The sequence below is a fragment of the Toxotes jaculatrix genome, chromosome 21 (genome assembly GCF_017976425.1).
Source record: "Toxotes jaculatrix isolate fToxJac2 chromosome 21, fToxJac2.pri, whole genome shotgun sequence".
Lineage (NCBI taxonomy): Eukaryota > Metazoa > Chordata > Actinopteri > Toxotidae > Toxotes > Toxotes jaculatrix.
Window position 1 is genome coordinate 3,883,023 of NC_054414.1, and position 22,643 is coordinate 3,905,665.

Below are 22,643 nucleotides of genomic sequence, written 5' to 3' on the forward strand. Positions count from 1 at the left end.
CACATGTATGTTAGAGTTTGGCACTGTGACTTTTAGACTGTGGTGTGTGGACGCCAGGCTGAGTTTAAACCCAGATGTGACAGACTGACAGATGTTCAGTGTTTTTACACATATCCATTAATGTCTCTCTCTTTCCAGCTGTATGTGGCTGAGTGGGGCTCTGGCTTTGATGAGGCCATATCCAGGGTGGAGCTCAGGTACGCCCCCTGCTGAATGTGGAAGTGTAGCAGAATGTTTCAAATAGGTTTGACTGTTTGTACCTGGATCTGATGTAGAGTGTGTTTGTCCTGTGCAGGATGGAGGAGCTGATCCAGAGGACCATGAGAAACAAGGTGAGAGAGAGCATGTTGGTCAGTGTTTCTCCAGATATGCATGCATTCATTTCTCTGTGTGAGTGAGTTTAGATTGTTTGTGCTTGTGTCAGTGTCGTCTGTAGGTGGAAACACATATACACAAGCACTAAAGTGGCCTGAGGAGATGTGGCCTGTCCTGCTTCATTGCAAGCTCATAGGTAAGGCACAGGAGGTTGTGTTGTAGTGTTTCTACACTTATGCATGCACTAATTTTAGTGTGTGAGTGAGCGAGAGAGAGTGTGTGTTGTAGGTGTATGTGAGGTGGAGCCAGTGAAGGTGCTGCTGGTGAGGAAAGAGCGCCATCCTGTGGGAGTGAGGGACACACCATTGCATTTGTGTGTTGTCAGAGCTCTTTGTGGTAAGTGGATTAGAAAAAAAAAATCAAGGGCTGTTTCAAAGGTGGTTTGTGTGCTGATGCTTCCTGTTTGTGTTTCTCTTGCAGGATGGCAGAGCTTATTTGGAGGGTCATGAGAGACCAGGTGAGACGTTGCATGTTGGTTAACATTGTTTAGTGTTTCTACACATGCAAGCATTCATTTCTGTGTGTGTGTGTGTGTGTGTGTGTGTTAGTGAGAGAGAGAGTGAGAGAGAGAGAGAGAGAGCTAGGGTGAGTGTTGGAAGTGCAGGCCTGTCTTCAGCTCAGTTTAGATGGGCTTTGTTCTGTATCCAGGTGCATTGGAGTTTGGGTCTGGCTGAGTATTGTCAGGGCTCAGTTGTGGATGGATTCAGTGTGTGTGAAAAGCATTGAGGTCAGTGTAAGTTTAGAGTCTTTGTTTGTGTCAGTGTCGTCTGTAGGTGGAAACATACAGACATTTATCTGTTTTAGAGCTGGTTTGGGCTTTTTAGGCAGAGCTATAAATTCAGCTTCTTCCTTATTACTTAAAGCTATTTTTTTTTTACATTTTAATTATTGTCACTTTATTTATGACCAATGACTTATGACTTATAGGTATGAATTTTATGCATTTATTTATTCAGACATGTTTATCCTCTCTAGTATATTGTATTAAGCAGCTCTCTTGCTTACTATATATATCTGAGTGTGTATATGCACTCATTTATGCAGGAGATGCTACGTTGTGTGTGGAGACACCTGGTTGGCGTCTTAAAGGGAGAGTCTCAGACACTGTGCTACACTTCCAGCCTCTTACACACTCTACCATTGACTGGTGTAGCCCACGGCAACATTTGGGCCATAAAAAGCCAGAAACCATCATTATGCCCATAGACATGGAAACCATTTTATAGACTTGTTGCTGAGTGGACAGTATGTGTCTAATTTGCAGATATTGTGTGTGTATGTGTAGGTGCTGTGTTGTGTGGACAAACAGGGTATCCTGTCGTGGCCTAACCCCAGTCCAGAGACCGTGCTGTTCTTCAGTGGACGGGTGGAACCACCTCACAACAGCCAGGATGATCTCAGAGACGACCTGTCCGTCAACTCCTACTGCCGAATGGAGACGGATGACGACAGGGATCAGAATCAGAATCAGATCAGAATAACTTTATTGATCCCCGTAGGGAAATTCTTACTGTTACTTAACTCCCAGTTGAAAATGAAGAGGAAAATTGCACATAGTTCGATGTAGGTGTTAGATGTATAGTTAGTTAGATGAGGTGTGTGTAAAAATTGCATTAAACCCTTGCTTTATGCAAAACATGTCAAACTGACAGGGGTGCCAATACTTTTGTCTCCAACTGTAGATTAAATTTCTGAGCACTGTGAGAAGATCTATTTCTCACATGGTCTTCATGATAAATTAAGGCTACAAGCAAGTTGCTGCTATGTTGGATTGATGGACTGGAGTGGGAGTACTGCACCTGGCTGAACTGAGAGTGAACCATAATTAAAAAATGGCCCTGAAGGGCCCTTCCTATAGAGAGCTGCGAGTTCCTGCTCAAATCCAGTTTGCTGTCCAAGTGGACACCCAGGTTTTTGTTCTCCTGTACCACCTCCACCATCTGTCACACCAGAGCTCACACCAGTCCACAAAACCAGCCACCGCCCTCTGGTGACACATCCTCCCCCCTGATGCATCCAGCAGCTGCAGAGATCTGAGAGCTTCTGTAGGTGGCAGGTCAGAATGCCGTACCTGAAGTCCGAGGTGGACAGGGTAAAGGGGACAGGACAGTCCCCTGTGGAGCTCCAGTCAGCAGTGGCTGTAAGCAGCAGGTTGTAGCAATCACAATCATAGGTTTAAACAGCTGAGACTCAGCGTCTGTCCCACTCCTCACCAGATGATGGCAGTGATGTGCAGAGTTGTTGTTGGCCAGTAAAGACATTCATCCATTTCCCAATGTTTAGGTGTTTCACTGTAGGCAGAGGCTCCGGGTTGGTGTGAAACATCATTTAAACTGATCATCAGTATCAGATGATGTGCTGTTTGTGGGAAGAAAGAGAAGTTTTCAGAACCAAATTAGCTCATGTCTTATTATCTATTACCCTCATCTTTTCCTTTGTGTGTCTGTTTGTGTTTGTGTGTCAGGATTCACTCCCGGTGCAAGGGAGCTGTTCAAACAGGAGAACCACTTGGCTCTGTACCAGCTGCCATCTGGAGAGAAAACCAAGGAGTTAACCTCCCGCCACCTTCATTACTTCACCAAACGCCAGCCTCCCATGTCCCACCTCATCTCTCTGTTCGTACGAGACTCCTCCTCCAGTAAGTCTATACACACTTCAGTCAACCTGTGTCGTTCTACTGCTCTGTTTTCTTTTATTTTACAGTTTTTAATGAAAAGAGCTGATTTTTTTCTTATATGTACTTGGTGCATTTTGCTGTGTTACTTGTCCTTTGTCTGTCTCTTCACCAAATAGATGAGCAAGTTAAAAAAAAAAAGGTGTTTGTGTGTATTTTCATGTCTGCTAATGTTATTCTCACTGTCTTTCTCTAACCTCTCTGTTGTAGATAACATCCAGATGCTGTCACATGGCTCGGCTGACCTCATCCTGGAAGCCTGCACTGACTTCTGGGATGGAACTGATATCTACCCCCTGTCGGGCTCAGACAGGTGCCGTCACACTGATCGCTCTTCTGTGGCTGTAAATCTTGAGTCAGACACAAGTATCAAAGTTTCATAAGCACAGCACAGGTGATATCATCCATATCTACACTCAGCTGCCACTTTATTATCCATGAAGCTCATCATGTTCAGGTTTTCTTCAAACTGTTTTAGAGACGTTGCTTCAACGTTCTGATCATTTTGGAGGCTGCAGTTTGTGATGCTGTTGAACTGTACAGTATATACAGAGGTGTTTCTGTTATTTAACCTGCCCTCACTGATATCAATAGGGTGGACAAAATAATAGAAGCTGCCACCTGAGTGTTTATTTCTACACTCTGCTCTTGTGTTACAGAAAGAAGGTCCTGGACTTCTACCAGCGGGCCTGTCTGTCAGGTTACTGCTCAGCCTTTGCCTACAAACCCATGCAAGTGTCACTGTCAAGCCAACTCAATGGGAAGTGTGTAGAACTGGCCCCCGGTCCCAGCCTCTTCTCTGGAGTGGAGCTGCCCTCCACCACCCCCATCAAATACAACTCCTGTAGGAACAGCTGGAGCTCAGATGGTAAGAGTCAGTGACGGAGGGACGGATTAATTCAAGTAATAAAACAGTAATAACACAACTCATTTTCCTGTCTCTTTTCCTTTGATCGTCTTCCCTTGTCATGTGTGCAGAGGGTATAGGTGAGGGGGTGGAGCGTGAGGACTGCGTCCAGGCCCTGAGTGGGCAGATCTTCATGGGAATGGTGTCGTCTCAGTTCCAGGCGAGGCTGGACACAGTCCGGCTTATCGATGCCCTGGTCACAGCTTGCATCCCCTTTGTTTACTTTTCTATGGAGGATGAGCTCCGCAGCAAGGTGAACACACACAAGCTCCAATAAACATTTGATAGTATCTAGTTTATGTTGGCTGAAGTGATCAAGGTATAGTACTCTTTCATTTGGACAATAAATGGACTCCTTAATCTGATGTCTCTCTGTGTCTCTGCTGACAGCACACTGTTTTTTCCACATTCACCAAAATTAATGTGCATTTCCCAGCATGCATCTGATTCTAGTCCACAACAAAAAGCTGTCATTTTGAGAGTGTGTGTTTATGTGGCTCATTTTGTGTCTGTGCAGGTTTTTGCTGAGAAGATGGGTTTAGAGACGGGCTGGAACTGCCACATCTCTCTGACCCCAAACGGAGACAGTCCCTGTGATGGAGCTCCATCCAGCCCCAGTCACGGTTCCCTGCACGAAGACCTGAACCAAGGTACCAAACCTGTGTTTGCACAACCTGAGGATATTATTCATTTTATTACATTTACTGTTGGGGTGCACTTCATGACTGCCCTTCTGTCTGCAGGTGTGATGTGGACATCAATGTAGGTTGTCATGGTTTCTGTGTTTAGTCTTGCTGTTTAATTACACAGACATAGATTTATCATTTGAAGAGTAAACCCACATGATTTCTGGATCAGATCTCGTCAAATTATGACATTACCCTGTTCTATGGGGTGATCACAGTTTGAATTACATTGTATAACTTTACATGAGATTTTCAATTTTATGTTAGTTTATGCTTCTTTTAGGGGAAAAGAAGCATAGCAAGAAGGTTCCTGCTCAAATCCAGTTTGCTGTCCAAGTGGACACCCAGGTTTTTGTTCTCCTGTACCACCTCCACCATCTGTCACACCAGAGCTCACACCAGTCCACAAAACCAGCCACCGCCCTCTGGTGACACATCCTCCCCCCTGATGCATCCAGCAGCTGCAGAGATCTGAGAGCTTCTGTAGGTGGCAGGTCAGAATGCCGTACCTGAAGAAATAACAGAAAGGAGTCCTGTAGAAGTGCAGGTCTGACATGAGTGATGTCTGTTCATTTGAGTTTTACAGAGTATCTCTAACTTTGCCGACTGTCTTCATATGTGATTCAGATTCTCGGGATGAAGCAGAAGGTCCTTTGCTGCCAGTTTCCAGCCCACAGACAGTGATGTGCCCAGCTTCCTGGAGGACTGCAACAGGGTAACAATACCTTTTATTAAAACCACTCAAGCTACAATGGAGAAATATCAGTATCTGTTTTTCATGCAGCTGTATAATACAGACAGATTCCTCTGTCTTATGCTTTGGTAACCAGCAGGAAATTGTGCTTTGTTTTGAAATTATTTTACATTAGTCTGAATCATTTTCTCTCCCTGCCCTTTGTCAGGCCAAGCTACCTCGTGGGATCCACCAGGTCCGTCCTCATCTGAAGAACATTGATAATGTGCCTCTTTTGGTGCCACTCTTCACTGACTGCACCCCTGACAGTCAGTATTCTTTATGTGTTTTATAGAATGAATCACTCTGCATATGGGTAATTCCACTTTTTTGGAAAACTTTTTCATCTTACTTTTTAAAGATGTCCTCTGACTCCATTGTCTTCCTCTGCCCCTCAAGGGTGAAACTGATTCTAATAAGGAAAAGTGATGATTAATAACCAACGAGGCTTATTTCAAGGAAAGAATGAAAGATCTGTGTCACTGTCTGTGTCTTTGATATACTCAGTGTTTGCTTTAGAGTACTGTAGACATTTACTTACAGTGGAGTTCTCTTCACAGCCATGTGTGAGATGATGAAGATCATGCAGGAGAACAGGGAGGTTACATGCTGTCTGGGAAGCTCCGCCAATTTCCGCAACAGCCGCCTGTTCCTACAGAGTGACATCAGGTATACACTCATTAATGAAGTACATCCTGTTTTTTCAAATTTGAAAATCAATGTTAATGAGACTAGATTTTCATTTTTATCACAATTAAAAGCAGTAAATGTTGAATTCTGAAGCAATATTTCTGCTATTTAAAAAATGAAAACTCATAGTAATACTATCTAGCCATGCAGAGAGTTGTAGTCTTGTTTGTCAGGGTTCAGGGATACCTGTCACTGAGATTCCTACTTCCATCCCAAAACTTATTGTCCAGTACAAATGCAATTCCTTTCACCTCCATTGTACTAGCTGGAGACAGATACCTCACTACTAGAGGTAAATGGGAAAATATTTTCTAGTTTGTGTGTACTGACCCTTTAACAGCTTGCCATAGTCCAGCAACATTGTTTTGACTGATTATACAATAATTATGTAACAAACTACTTCTCATTCTCAGTCCACATGATTTGACAGATACCTGTCACTGAGATTTCTACATCTCATTCAAATAAACCGTGGTGGCCACCCGGCTCTGTCTGAAAAGGAGAGGAGGTCCTTTAGACTCCGTTGGCAGCGGACTGTCCAAAATTGATGGACTCTGGAGTAAATGCAGTTTTGTGAAACATATATTCAAGCAGTTTTGTGAAAGATGATGCAAATAGTGCAAGTGCTAGAACAGACATTGTTTAAGTTATGGTTAACACTTACCTTTACCTGTCTGGTGTTCGCTCTGGGGTGCGTTGCTGAAAAGAGTCCCCTAGGTCAGCGGACCGTGTTAAGAACGTTCTGGGTACGACCAAGTGGCAGGACAAGAAAGGGGGGAGTCTGGAAATTGTATTGTATTGTAAAATGTATATATTTATTGTAATTATATTTATGGTGTTTGTTTTGGGGTTTAGGTTACAGCAGGCAGATTATTTTAAATATTGTGGTTAAATATAGTATTCACATTTTTTATATAAGTCAATTATGCTTATGAATGTATGTTTAGGAACACCTGTGAATGTATGCACCCAATCACACCTACCAGAACACAGTATAAAAGGGCGCCAATTTTAAATCTGCTGTTGTTGCTGGTTAGGTTTCACCTATGGTTTGCTGCCATATCTGTGCTGCTGTTAGAAAATAAATATATGTCTATGCATATTCCATCCTCGCCTTGGCATTTTCTTCTTTCTGAAGTCTCTGTTGTCAGAACGGCCATTCTAACAAGTACAAATGCAATTCCTTTCACCTCCATTGTACTAGATGGAGACAGATACCTCACTACTAGAGGTAAATGGGAAAATATTTTCTAGTTTGTGTGTACTGACCCTTTAACAGCTTGCCATAGTCCGGCAACATTGTTTTGACTGATTATACAATAATTATGTAACAAACTACTTCTCATTCTCAGTCCACATGATTTTTCATCGTCCTCTCTCCACAGCATCGCTCTGGACCCTCTGTACCCGTCTCAGTGTTTGTGGGAGACATTTGGCTATGCCACCGGAGGAGGCTTCAACGGAGACGCTGAGGGTCTGTCTCCTCTGAGGCTCTCAGGACAGCTCAACAGTCTGGGCTGCTCTGTCACCTTCCACCAAGGAGAGAGCGTCAGCATGGTCAAGCTCATAGAGCAGGTTGGACACACACATACACACAGATACACTAAGTCAGAACGAGACACTTATATATGAATTCATTTGCTTTTTGGGTGAATCTTTTCCAGGCGCGACACACGACCTATGGCATCCGCAAATGCTTCCTCTTCCTGCTGCAGTGTCAGCTCAGTCTGGTCATCATCCAGGTGAGAGAGCACTTCACAAACTCAGAGCATGTGGATTTATATGGATTTATATGTACAAATACATTTCTCTGTGTGTATCATTGCTAACAGGCTAAAAGGCTAAAGACCTAATTAATATTGTGATGTACATTTCTGAATAAATAAATGAAGGAAGTGCTTCTGGTGTTTGTCCGTAGTTCTTAGCCTGTCTGGCTCAGCTTCCTCCTCCAATGAACACCACTGACATCCTCTGGCTGTCCTGCTTCAGCTGCCCACTTCTAAGGTACACACATAATAAAACACTGTGAACTGACAACACTGTGTTATTTCACTGTGTTTATACATTATAGTAATGGTCCATTTGTGTTCTCAGTGTGTCACTTCTGGGGAAGCCTCCAGACACTTCAGTCATGGCAGTTGCCACAGGGAAGAACCTAGATACCATTCCAAGAAAGGTGGGATCCTGCCTCTCAGATCTTCCACATCTACTGAACCTAGAAGCCTCACTTACTGGATTATTACTGCTAAAGCTTAGACAAACATATTTATATAATATTAATTAGTAGCATTTAGTGTACATACTGTGTAGTGATATGGTGGAAACTTCTTCCAGTCAAATGAAGTCTCTAGAAAAATATTCCAGGAGAAATCTTTCATAAAAGCAGTAATGATAATGATAAATACCACAGACAACAAACAGCTGCTCTTTCTGCACCTTGTGTATTTACTGCATCTACACTTGGGGCCATTGATCAAACATGAATGACTAGTTATGTATACATGTACTTCTGTGTGCTTTTTAATCTCCTTTAAACTGTTACTCCTCTTTGACCAGACCCAGAACTACTTCCTTGGCTGTTTCCTGTTGAAGTTTGCTCTGACAGTGTGTGCCTACCTGTTGGCCTTTGGGTTTACACTGCAGGAGGTCTGCCTAAGCAGAGGCAACAACACCTTAGCTGACAACACCACCATCACCTGCCACATACTCACAGCCAGGTAAAGAGAAGCACTGTCTCTAACTGTCCCACTGTCCTAAGTACACCAGCTGTACCAGCTGTGAGAACAGACACACTAGAATCGATGAACTGATGAATGAAGTAACAGTTTTCCTGTGTGACTGCAGCTCTTCAGACGAGGCTCCTCAGTGGTTCAGTGAGCTGTCTAATGGCCTGCTGCTGACTCAGAAGGTCATGGCAGGGTTCCTCGTCTTACACACAGGTAGAAACTCTCTCTGTCATATTGAATACTGTACTGTAAGCTGTGGTCAAGCTTACTCGTGTCTTTTTATATGATTCAAACCAATCCCTTTCTTCTGTTGTTCACATTGTTGTTCACATTCTCTTGTTGCTGACCTTATTTTCCAGTGGTGATCTCCCTCAGCTACGTCCACCGCTCTCAGCCTCTGTGGAGAAAGAGTCCGTTCAGCAATACCTGGTGGTGTCTCACTGTACCTGTGGTGTAAGTTAGCACATCATTTGTATGCTCTATGGTTCATCTGTGTTTAAGCCAGTTTAGCTCTTACATCCTCAACGGTCCTGCTGTAACTGTAAGAGATTTTAATTTAGAACTCTGTGTCAGATATCACCCACTGCAGCACCACACAGAGTCGCTAAGTAGAAAGTTCTAGAGTGATCATCAGAAGAAAGACATCTTCATGTAGCTTCTTTCACAGTTCAGTGACTGACTAATAAAAGTGAAATCAAGTGAGCTCTTCCTACTGAGAGCTCACTCTGTGTGTATGTGTGGAACAAAAACATAACTGGAGATTTTGCTGAGTAGTTGTGATGGGAAGGCCACAGGTGACACACACCTTTGAAGGAAATTTAAGTAGGGAGCTTTTGGTAAACTGTTGATACTACTTCATATTGTAACATGGTTATAATGACCATGTTGGAAGACAATTAACAGCAGATTCACTGGTTGACTTTGTTTGAACATACCTTAAATGACACACATACATATATATATATATATATGTATGTAGTTTGCATTATCCAGATTCAGACTGACCCACTGCACTTTTGGTATTTGTGGGGAAAAAAGCAGTTGTTCTGTTGTTTGTGTTGTTGTTCTGTAGTGCCTGAGAGCAAAGGAAAACCAAAGTCAGATTCCTTGTGTGTATGCATAAATCTGGTCAATAAAACTGATTCTGATTGAAGTCTTTAATGCATAAAGCCATGGAGTCAGACTGAAAATGAACCCCTGGCAACCTGTGCTCATTCCAAACACCTGTTCTGTGTTGGACCCCCATTCAGACGTTACTGCTGCTTTATGAGGGCAGTCACCGCAGGTCCCTCCTACCACTTCACCCATTAGTCCTGTCCAATCAGAGTCCAGTTTGAGCAGCGCCAAAAATCAGTCGTACCTGTTGCCCATGCGCTAATCAAACCCATGTGACCGGGGAGGAGAGGGCTCAGCCAATAGCAGGGCAGAATTTTTTTTTTTGCAGGTGAGGGGTGACGCTGGCTCGAGTCTCCCGTGTAACGTTCTGCTTTGTCCAAGCTCTTTTTCTGGTTAGTGGAGCGAACTGAACTCGTTACCTATAGACAGAGGAAGCCTGTGTGTTCATGTTTAGCGGGTTATTTGTTATTGTACGTTCTGGTGTACAGTGAAAGCTGTGGCTGAGAGCAGAGAGACGATTCAGAATCAGAATCAGATTTGTTGGCCAAGTTTGTACATACAAACAAGGAATTTGACTCCGGTTTTTCTTGCTCTCATGCAGTACAACAACAAAACAACAACACACAACCAACGGAACAACAATTTTATTTCATTTTATTTATTTATTTATTTTCCCCAGTTACTAATGGTGCAATGGGTCAGTCTGAATGTGGGTAGTGCAAAAAGATAACTATATATATATATATATATATATATATAAATATATATATATATATATATTCAGACGATTCAGGCCTGGTGGAGCTAGAACTTAAGCATACACTTATGTGTGTGTGAGAGAGATCTGAGTGTTGAAGTGCAGGCTTGTGTCTTTAGCTCGGTTGAGATGGGCTTTGTAATAGTGCTGCACGATTTGATGAAAATGTGCGATTGCAATTATTGTGGACAATATTGCGATTACGATATTCTAAATGAATGGTGTCATGAGTCCACTTGCTTGAATATCAGGGACAACACAGAATAATGATAGTTTGTGTATTACTCAACTCAAAACATACACGACACACACAAAAATACAAAACCTGAAGATTACAGACTGTTTGTTCCAAATAACTTAATATCAAAAAATAAAAAAAAGTCTGAAAATAAAGATATTTTGATTTGGGGTTTCCAGGAAATGGCAGCTTTAGCCTGAGACAATTGGATCAATTGAAGACATGTTTGGAGGCAAAAGGAAAAAAAAAGAGTGCAGAGCAGCATGCAGCTTTGTCCAAACGTAAACCAGAGAAGCATGAACAGTTTAAAGCAGACTGGAAGGCATATAGCATGTGGAGAAAAGAAGCAGAGGAGAGGGAAAGAAGGAGAAGATTAAGAGCACAAACACGAAAAAAGGACAAAAAACAATCTGGACACACTAGCACGTTGTATACTTCTTTGGAGATTGAAAAGAACAAAAAAGCAATGAAAGTGTGGATAGAGGAAGCAGTAGGGAAAAGAAACAAACACAAAAGTACATGACATTCCTTACGGAAAAAAAAAAACTAATACACCTTGTCCTTCTGTTCTCTGTGAGTCAATATGTCAAGGTGGATCGTGACCTCAACTCCTGCCCTCCGACCGCACCTCCACTGCCACATGAGCCTGGTGGGGATCTGGGAACAGGAAGGATCCTCCAGACGTCTAACAGAAACTTCATCACCTCCACCAACATCATCCTCATCCCCTGATTCAACCACATCTAAACCTGATGCTTTACAGACCAGGACTGTGTCACAGCAGAGAGAAGAACTCCCACAGCTGGGTGAGAACACATCTGGCAATAAGGGACAAAGCTTGATTAAATGATCTCAGACAACACGCTGTACATGCTGAGACCACTATCAACAGAGCAGAAAGACAGACAAAGTCAATGAGGACCTACACACGGCAGCCTTGACCATGTACAGGGGTGTTCAACCTGTGGCTGGCGGACAAGGATGTAGCCACGGCCGGCCACATGGAGGTCGGGGACAAGAACGTGAATACGGTGGAGATGGACACTGGCGATATGACCCCAACACCTGTTTTGACTGTCATCAGCAAGGACACTGGGCTAAAGACTGTCCTCAGAAGAATGGCTCTGTGCAGACTACAGCTGCTGCAAAGTGAGGGCGGGACGGGGCGGGAGGAGAGGAGCAATCTGACCACAGCGACACTGACTCACAGACTACAGGAGGTAACACACACACATTAACACACACTCACACACTGCTTGCAATGAAGACCAGCTTTGCTCACACACTACAGGACATATCACCTGATTCACTACACTGCACAGCACATGTTTCAGAAGGGCCAGGTGAAAGGTTTGAGAAAGTTTGGAACAGAAAGCCACTTGAAGTGGAGAAATTGAATATGACATGTATTTATTGGACAAAGAAGGCTGCTGCTGTCTCTGTATCTGTCTCTCATTCACAAGATGAACTGTTTGATGGTGCGTCTCCACACGTGTTGCTGGCAAAACCTGCCCACTGGACATGGCAGGATATGGGACCATGGCTCCGCAGACAACAGACCCTCTCTGATTTCAGGCCCATGAATGGGGATCCCAGAACACTGTACAGCGAAAGGGCTGATGTATAGAAAACAAAACTTCCATCTACTGCCTTTGTTGACAGAACCATTTGTTTGATTCCTAATACACACACCACACCTTGCATGCTTTTACATGACACATCAGTTGACATGGCTGAACTATCTGAGGTGCCGCCCTGTTTGTGGGCGCGTCACAAATATGACGTGGGGCTTATTGAGGGAGCCACACCTCTTGTAGTTCACCCAAAATCAGATTACAGACCATGCATGAGACAATATCCATTGAAACCAGAAGCGCTAAAAGGTATCAGGCCTGTTTTTGATTCACTTTTAAAGGCTGGAGTTATAGTTCCGTGCGATGACTCCCCTGTCAGAACACCAATTTTTCTGGTTAAGAAAATCCCAGACGCAGATCAACCCACTGAGTGGCGACTTGTGCAAGATTTGCAAGCAGTAAATGCTGCAATACATCCACACGCACCTCAAGTTTCAAATCCACATACAATTCTGTCATTAATTCCACCTAATGCTGCTCATTTCTCTGTCATTGATCTCACAAATGCTTTTTTCTCCGTTCCCGTTCATCCAGACAGTCAATTCTGCTTTGCGTTTTCTTTTGATGGTAAGGGCTACACTTGGACTCGCTGTCCACAGGGATATTCAGAAAGTCCTGGAGTATTCCACAGTGCACTGCGTGACAATTTACAGAGCCTCCATTTGCCTTTAGGTTCTGTCTTGTTACAGTATGTTGATGATTTGTAGTCCATCACAGGAAGCATGTAAAACAGATACAATAGCATTGCTAAAACACCTAGCAAACAATGGCCATAAAGCTAGCTTGTCAAAACTGCAGTTTGTTCAGACTTGTGTTACATATTTGGGACATGTGATCACAGCAGAGGGCAAATCTCTCTCTCCCAAACGTATTGAAGCAGTTCAATCTGTACCAAAACCAATCACCAAAAAGCAAATGATGAGTTTCTTAGGCATGACGTCATATGGCAGACAGTGGATACTAAATTATTCAGAGAGAGGCACCTCTCTCTTCCATGATTCATGGAAACAATCTTTGTGCACATGACAAACTGACCTGGACTGACCAAACTGACAAAGGCTGCTCCCACACTGGGACTGCCAAACCCTGACCTTCCCTTTACTCAATTTGTTGTCCAGAAGGACGGATACATGTCCTCTGTTTTGACACAGGAACATGGGGGTAGACTGAGAGCTGTAGCTTATTTTTCCACCAAGCTTGATGCTGTTGCCGCTGGTCTCCCTCTCTGTCTGTGTGCTGTAGCTGCAGCAGAGAAGGCTGTGGTTGCATCACGTGATATTGTGGGTTATGGAGATTTGACTCTTATGGTTCCTCATGCTGTTGCTCACATTCTGCACACACAGAAGACCTCTCATCTCTCTGCACAGCGCTGGTTAAGATATCACACTACTTTGCTTGATATGCCTAACATTACTGTTAAAAGATGCAGTGTACTTAATCCAGCAACTCTCCCCCCAACTGCAGCAGATGGAGAAGCACATGACTGTCTTCAGATTCTTGATGAAGTTTGCACACCCACACCAGATCTTTCCACTCAGCCCATACCAAATGCAGACATGGAGCTGTTTGTGGACGGTTCGGTGTCTCGCAACGTGGACACAGGTGCTGCTCCAGTGGGTTTTGCAATAGTGACACCACATGACATTTTGCTCAGTGGCAAACTGCCACCACACTTTTCAGCACAAGCTGCAGAACTTGTAGCTCTGACTGAAGCCTGTAAACTGGCTTCAGGTAAAACTGTGAATATTTACACAGACTCGCGTTCTGCGTTTGGAGTGGTGCATGATTTTGGGGCCCTCTGGCGACATAGAGGATTTCTTACATCTTCTGGCAAGCCCATCTCACACCATAAACTTGTGTCTGCATTGCTAGATGCCATCCTCCTTCCAGCATCCATCTCTGTGATCAAATGTGAAGCTCACACTAACAGTTCTGACTCTATTTCTACAGGAAATGCTGCAGCAGATGCAGCCGCTAAAGCTGCTGCATTGTCTGCTTCACCTTTCACGGTTAACTGTTTGATGTTGTCTAACACTCCTGACACCTGCTCACCTGCTGATGTTTCTGTTCTGCAGTCTCTTTCCACCATGTGGTCAAAATCAGGTGCCACATTTAAAGACTCAGTGTGGATGGGTCCAGATAACAAACCTTGTTTGCCACGTGCTCTTTTCCTCTGTTATGCTAAACTGTCCCATGGGAGAGACCACGTGGGCAAAGGGGGAATGTGTGCTGCTGTTAATTCATCATGGTACACACGTGCTTTTTCAACTTTTGCACAGGACTTTTGCAGGAAATGCATCATTTGTGCAGCCAACAATGCATCAGGGGCTCTTCATATGCCACCTGCTGGTCATCCACCTCCTGACAAACCCTTTGATCATTTAATGATGGAGTTCATTGAACTAACACCAAGTGAAGGGAAAAGATACTGTCTTGTAATTGTTGACATGTTCAGCAAATGGGTTGAAGTTTTCCCCTCTTCCAAACAGGATGCTGGAGCTGTGGCTAAAGCACTGCTAACTGAAATTATTCCTAGGTGGGGAATAGGGCTGGGCGATATGGACCAAAAGTCATGTCCCGATATCTTCAGGCTGAATATCGATTTACGATATATATCCCGATATTTTTATCACAAAGTGAGAGCAAGTGTTCAGTCAAAGTCAAAGCCAAATATGACATGTCACAAGTCACGATTAATTTATTTAACCTCTATTTAACAATCAGTTTTTCAACAGAGACCTGGCCGAAATAGCAGCATAAAACACAAAGTTGGAGACAGACACACAAAAGAAAATAAAGAAAAACTAACATTTTAATAAGTTTTTGTTTAAAGTAAAATATCTGAATACTGCTTACAACACTGCACTCACCAATAGCCAAGTGTAATATGTAACCGAAGCACTGCATCCTCAGCCACCCATTCAGCTCTGGAAGCGGTGCTGAGAGCTCCGGGTTAGCAGCTTGCTTGGAACAAGAATCACAGCGCAAGTTTGAACTAATTCTAATTTCATATCCCATTTAAAAATATATCGATATATCTTTTATATCCATATATCGCCCAGCCCTAGTGGGGAATTCCTTCAGTCATCAGCAGTGACAATGGACCAGGTTTTATCAACCAAGCCCTGAAAGAAGTGTCAGACTATCTTGGGTTTGACAGACGTCATCATTGTTCATATCATCCAGTAGGTCCAGTTAGGCGCCCTCCCCTTACCACAGGTGCATGTGATGATGCTATGTTGAGATACTGTGCCAACTTGTCTACAACCTTATCAGCATTACATTCACAGGTGAAAAGTGCCCTGCCATCTGCAGCCACAGCAGTCCTCCACAACTTACAGCCTGGAGACTGGGTTCTCATCAAAGACCACAGACGCCGTCACTGGAAACCAAGGCGATTCCAGGGCCCGTTCCAGGTTCTGCTGACCACTGAGACAGCTGGAAAGGTTGCGGAGAAGGCCGCATGGGTACACGCCAGCCACTGCAAACGGGTTCCTGAACCAAAGGCCGACAACCAGCCACCAGAGAATCAAAGCAAAGGAGGCCACATAAATTCTTTAGACCCAGAATAATGGTCTAGGAAAAACTGACTCATCCAGACGCTGAGGAAGACAACTGGGGTGCACGCCGTGCGCTGCCCCTAACCTGCAGCTGCGGTGGAACCGTCTGCAATATAAGAGTGAGGGGTGAAAGAGCGCCCTCCTCCACCAGTAGCATGCCAAGCTCCAACCAAGTGACTACAGAGTAAAGCTCTGTCTCACCAACAAGAGCAACAATGTAAGGTCTATTGATAGGTCAGTCACACACCAGATGGCCTCTCTGGCTGAGACTTGTGATGATGATGATATTGATGTTTTGACTGTTTGTATTTTTCCCAGCTTGCTATCAACCTAAGGACGTCTGTGTCCTACAAAAACAGCTAAATGCATATTTTAACATTTATCAGCTAATGATGTGTTTACTTAAACCCAAAGGAATGTAGTCACTGATCATATGATCAATTTGTATATACTTTGGTGTGGCCATTTTATGGCCAAAGGGGGAATTGTAATGCCAATTTATCATATAACCATATGCTCTTTTATCAAGCATTCATATATTCCCATGAACTCGTATATTCAATTCTGGGTGAAGTACATATAACATGACCTGTAGTGGCCTAATGTACTTTGTTTACTGTACTTTGTGAAGACACCTGTTATGTCTCCGGTGTCTCCGAGCACAACTTACAACTTATCTCTATTTTTTGACCTTCAGATTATTTTGTCTCCCTGCCATCCTTGCCATGCTGGTATGTGAGAAACAGGCATAAGTACTCTTGTAACTTGTAACCTGGGGTCAGACCTCTGTAGCATTTGATGCTGCGTGAGCTCTGTCCTTTCTGCACAAATGGATTACTCTGTAAACCTTATTTTATAATAAAGCATCAAAAGACAATAACTGTCTAAAGAATTCTATTTCACTTCTCCAAAGGAGGAAAGTATTTTACCACCACATATACGTTGGATTTCCGACTGTGATTGGTTCACACAGTTAACGTGGACCCTCAGCAGCAGACGTCTGTATCACTGTTTTTTCAATCAGACCAGCCGTCTGTGTGGTGCTGTCATTATTTCAGATGGACATGAATTGAACATTGCTCCTGTGTACATGTGGGTTGGTGGTATTTCTTGGTAGTGCATTCATTTAGAACTAAATACCAGCTGTTTTTACACATATGGAAAGTCATTGTTGTCAGTGCTGGATTAGCCTTGTGGGGCAAAAATGAGCCTTGGGGCCCCAAGTGATTCATTTTATTTATTTCCAAAAAATGTTTTACATCCCAATATATAACCTCATTGAAATATAAAATTATATATATATTGTAATGTTATTCTTTTTTTTTTAACTTTGGCATCAAATGACGTTCACATATTACATGTCGTATGTTTACCTGAGGTTTTAAAATATTTCCCCCTAAAAGAAATAATTGTCACTGTGGATTTTCTCCATATCACTCACAGCTGTTTCTAAACAAACCTAAACTTCTGACCTCAGCCCTGTTTAGCCTGTGTGCTGGCTTTTGTGTGTGTGTGTGTGTGTGTGTGTGTGTGTGTGTGTGTGCGCGCGCGTGCGTGTGTGCGTGCGTGCGTGCGTGCGTGCGTGCCTGCTTCAGTTATTCCACGGCTACAAACGCTCTCTACAGTCACACCTTTAAAGTTGGGCTGTATGTGAATAGGTACTATTAGATTTTCTGCTTTTACAGCACTGAAGTACTCATGATCACTTTGTGGCTAAAACTACTGAAGATGGTTCTTAGACAAACATTACAATGCATGATGGTTTACATCATGACAAACATATGTGCTATGCTGCATGAAGAAGACCCAGGTGAATGCTCTGTCTTAATCAGTGTACTTGTTATCTATAGTTCTACTGTTTTATTCACTACACAGCATGGATACTTCACACTGTGTGTTAAAGCATGTGCCTCTGGTACAGCCTGCAGAGTCCATGCTAACATCCTGATAACATTACCATGCATAGGCTCGGAGCTGATGCCTCGTTAATTGTCACTTGATTTGTATGGTGGGCTGTTGGCTGATGGACTGTGATATAGCTGTTCACAAGATACAAGAAATGTATATTTTGGATTTTTTGAAAGTGTCTATGTTCAGGACTTTTGACAAATTTGTTTGTGTATTGATTATGTCATGTTAATAAACATGTTCTTTTATTTACAGTCCTGCTCAAAGTTATTGGCACTGCTGAATTTTAAGTAGAGTTTAGAATAGCTTCAGAAATAAATGGAAATCAAGCAGTTTTGTAGAATCACAATATTTAATAAAATGTCCAGAGTTATTGAACAACAACAAAAATGCTTCCATATAGTGAAATAAAATTTACATACATAAAACATATGATGGACATAATTATTGGCATCCATTTGTTTTCATCTTCTTTTTCACAACCAAACCAAAATGTCTTTGGAACCTCACAGATTATTTTAGCCACGGCTAAACAAGGCCTTTCTTCTACAGAAATCTCTGCACGAATTTCACTAGAAAGCAGGACCAGAAGAGGATTTTCTGCAAGAAATATCAGAAAACTTTGTGCTGCAGTTTAATGGGACTGCCCGACACGCAGTTGGAGTTGGAGGTGGTGAAAAGTCGTAGCTGAGGTTTGGACCTCGTCGTGCTACAGATGCCATTTTATGCCCATTTATCGCTACTGCAAGGAATCACTGGTATCCTTATTGGTGCGAGCGCGTTCAGTTTGATTGGATGTTGTATTATTCCCTGCATTAGAAGTCTCATTGTAAGGTCTATAGGTCAATCACACACCAGATGGCCTCTCTGGCTGAGACTCGTCTTCTGTCAGATGTTGAAAACCCAACTGATTTATTTACTGATTGGATTCCTCCTCTTTATGATGATGATGATGATGATGTTTAGGTTTTGAGTTTTTGTATTTTCCCCCAGCTTGCTATCAACCTAAGGACGTCTGTGTCCTACAAAAACAGCTAAATGCATGTTTTCACATATATCAGCTAATGATGTGTCTGATGTCGTCACTGATCATATGATCAATTTGTATACTTTAGTGTGACAATTACTGTTTAGTTGTGGACTGGTCTGGTCTAACATTTCATTTGTCCATGTTTTTTCTCTCTCCCACAGGATCCTACTCTTCACCCTTCCAACATCATGTAAATTTGTATATTGTATATTTTTTACTGTTTTTGTATTTTGTGTACTGGTTTTTTGTAAGTTTACTTATTTTTTTCTTTAGATTGTGATTGTATGATGTCTTTTAATGAGACTTTATTTGTTTTGAGGTCTTTATTATGTGTGTAAAAGTCCAAATAAACTCTGTTGTGTTGCCTCTTTTGATATTTCTTAACTGTTTTGCAGACACATTTCCCAATGAGGACTGTTGAATGGATTTGACAGTTTTACTGTGCATGAAGTGAAACAATAAGACATGCCTCATGAACCTTAAACACTAATTAAAGTAAAATCAAGTGAGCTCTTCCTACTGAGAGCTCACTCTGTGTGTATGTGTGGAGCAAAAACATAACTGGAGATTTTGCTGAGTAGTTGTGATGGGAAGGCCACAGGTGACGCACACCTTTGAAGGAAATTTAAGTAGGGAGCTTTTGGTAAACTGTTGATACTACTTCATATTGTAACATGGTTATAATGACCATGTTGGAAGACAATTGACAGAAGATTCACTGGTTGACGTTGTTTGCTTTTGAACATACCTTATATGATATATGATATATATGATATACATACATACATACACATATACACACACACACACACACACACACACACACACACACACACACACACACACACACACACACACAATAGTGTAGTGGGTCAGTCTGAATCTGGATAATGCATCTGGATAATGCAAACTATATATATATATATATATATATATATATATACTATATATACTATATATACTATATATATATATATATATATATATATATATATATATATATATATATATATATATATATATATATATATATATATATATATATATATATATATATATATATATATATATATATATATATATATATATATATATATATATATATATATATATAGTTTGCATTATCCAGATTCAGACTGACCCACTACACTATTGGTATTTGTGGGGAAAAAAAGAAGTTGTTCTGTTGTTTGTGTTGTTCTGTAGTTCCAGAGAGCAAAGGAAAGCCGAAGTCCAATTCCTTTTTTGTTTTTGTGTGTATGCATAAATCTGGCCAATAAAACTGATTCTGGTTGAAGTCTTTAATACATAAAGCCATGGAGTCAGACTGAAAATGAACCCCTGGCAACCTGTGACCATTTCAAACACCTGTTCTGTGTTGGACTCCCATTCAGACGTTACTGCTGCTTTATGAGGGCAGTCACCGCAGGTCCCTCCTACCACTTCCGCCATTACTTCCGTCCAATCAGAGTCCAGTTTGAGCCGCGCCAAAAATCCGTTGCACCTTTTGCCCATGCGCAAATCACACCCATGTGACCGGGGAGGAGAGGGCTCAGCCAATAGCAGGGCAGAATTTTATGTAGTGGGGCTTAAAAGGCGTTGGGGTAACACTTGCTCGAGTTTCTCGGGTGAATACGCGATACGTTCGTGACGCTCTGTTTTGTCGAAGCTCTTTTTCTGGTTAGTGGACCGAACTGAACTCGTTACCAGTAGACAGAAGAAGCCCGTGTGTTCATGTTTAACGGGTTATTTGTTATTGTGCTTTGTGGTGCACAGTGAAAGCTGTGGCTGAGAGAAGAGAGACGATTCAGGCCTAGTGGAGCTGGAACTTCGGCGTGAGCCCGAGACATGAGATTCACATGTCCGGAGCAGTCCAGAGGAAAAATGGCGGACGTGGAGGCCAGGTAAGGCCCACACAGAACGTTTAAAATGCAGAGCTTGAGTTGATTTGTGACCAGAGGCTAACATGTTTGTTTATGTGCTGCGCTTGGCGGGAGAAAGCGCCGCGCTTGGCGGGAGAAAGCGCCGCGCTTGGCGGGAGAAATCGCCGCGCTTGGCGGGAGAATGCGCCGCGCTTGGCGTCGCTCATCGGCCCTACGCTTATGCGTGTGTGTGATCTGAGTGTTGCAAGTGCAGGCTTGTGTCTTTAGCTCGGTTGAGATGGGCTTTGTAACCAGTATAGGCGCTTTGGAGTTTGTGAGTGTTTGCAAGGCTTAGTTGTGGATGGATTCAGTGTGTGGAAGGAACTCGGGCCTCCATAGTTTTGGAGCGTGTTTGCTTTTGCTGGGCCGTTGCGTCTGTGTTGTCTGTAAGTGGAAGCATATATGCAGTTGAGATCTGGACACAACTGTGTATATGTGGAAGCCTATCAGCAGATAGTGTTGGGTTGAGTTGAGTTGGGGGTCCTGTTGTCAGGCTTAATTGTGGGTAACTTGGTGTGGATGGCCCTGGGTTGGGTATAGGGTGCGTGTTCAGCAGTGTGGGTGAGGCCATGGCCAGTGTGGGCCCTCAGCTGCACTTTGAAGTGTTGCTGAATGTTGAAAATTCTAGTTTTAATATCAAAAGTGTGTGTGTGCATGTGCCTTCTCGGCAGGAAGGATGAGCTGCTCTAGGGAATCACCAGAGGGTAAGAGAAAGCACATAAGTCAACATTGCTCTGTTTATTGTATTTCTCTAATGTTTATATTTATTTCTTCTATTCTAATGCCCTTATGTTTATATTTCGCTCTTGTTGATGGCTTAAAACTGGGACCTGAGTACCAATTTCGTACCATAACATGCAAATGTCCTGGTATGACAATAAAGTTCCTTGATCCTTGATCCTTGCTCAGTGTTTCTACATTTAAACATGTATTTGTCTGTGTGTGTTTAGCAGGTAGCTGCATCTGTCTGAGTGGGACTCCAGCTTGGATGAGGCCATGGCCAGTGTGGAGCCCAGGTACGCCCCCTGCTGCATGTGGAAATGTTGTAAGATGTTTGACTTGCCTAGCACCTGTGGCTAATGTTGAGTGTGTGTTTCTTTGTTTGTTGTGCAGGATGGAGGAGCTGCTGATCCAGAGATCAGCAGCTTGGCTTTGGCTTCAAAAGATGGATACTGTGTTGAGCATAACATCACTAGTTGTGCAGGAAGGAGGAGCTGATCAAGAGGACCATGAGAAGATGCATGTTAGCAAACATTGCTCAATATTTCTGCATTGAACGATTCTGTTATATCTTGCTGGTTGTTTGTTGTGGGGTTTTTCTTTATTGGTTTTTTTTTTGTTCCTTTGTGTTCAGCAGGTAGCTGCATCTGGCTGAGTGGGGCTCCAGCTTAGATGAGGCTTTTGCTGCAGGTGGGCGGAGCTGATCCAGAGGACCCTTTGAGACCAGGTGCATGAAGGCCACATTGTGCAGTGTTTCTACCAGTATGCATGCATCCATGACTGAGTGAGAGAATGTTTGTATTAAAATCAGAAAGAAGGAAGTGCCTGCTTTTGTCTTTAATGCACTTTAGATGGGACTTAGATTAGTTTGGGGGGGCACTGGGATCCAACTAGGTTTAGAGTGTATGTTTGCTATTTCCAGGCTGTTGCACCAGTGTTGGTATGTGGAAGCACATTATGCAGTTGT

At 42.8% G+C, this 22,643-nt stretch overlaps 1 pseudogene; it reads left to right on the plus strand.

Moving 5' to 3' along the window:
• Positions 1-21,660, plus strand: part of LOC121175604 — a 34,575-nt pseudogene extending 12,915 nt beyond the window's left edge.
• The last annotated feature ends 983 nt before the right edge of the window (positions 21,661-22,643 follow it).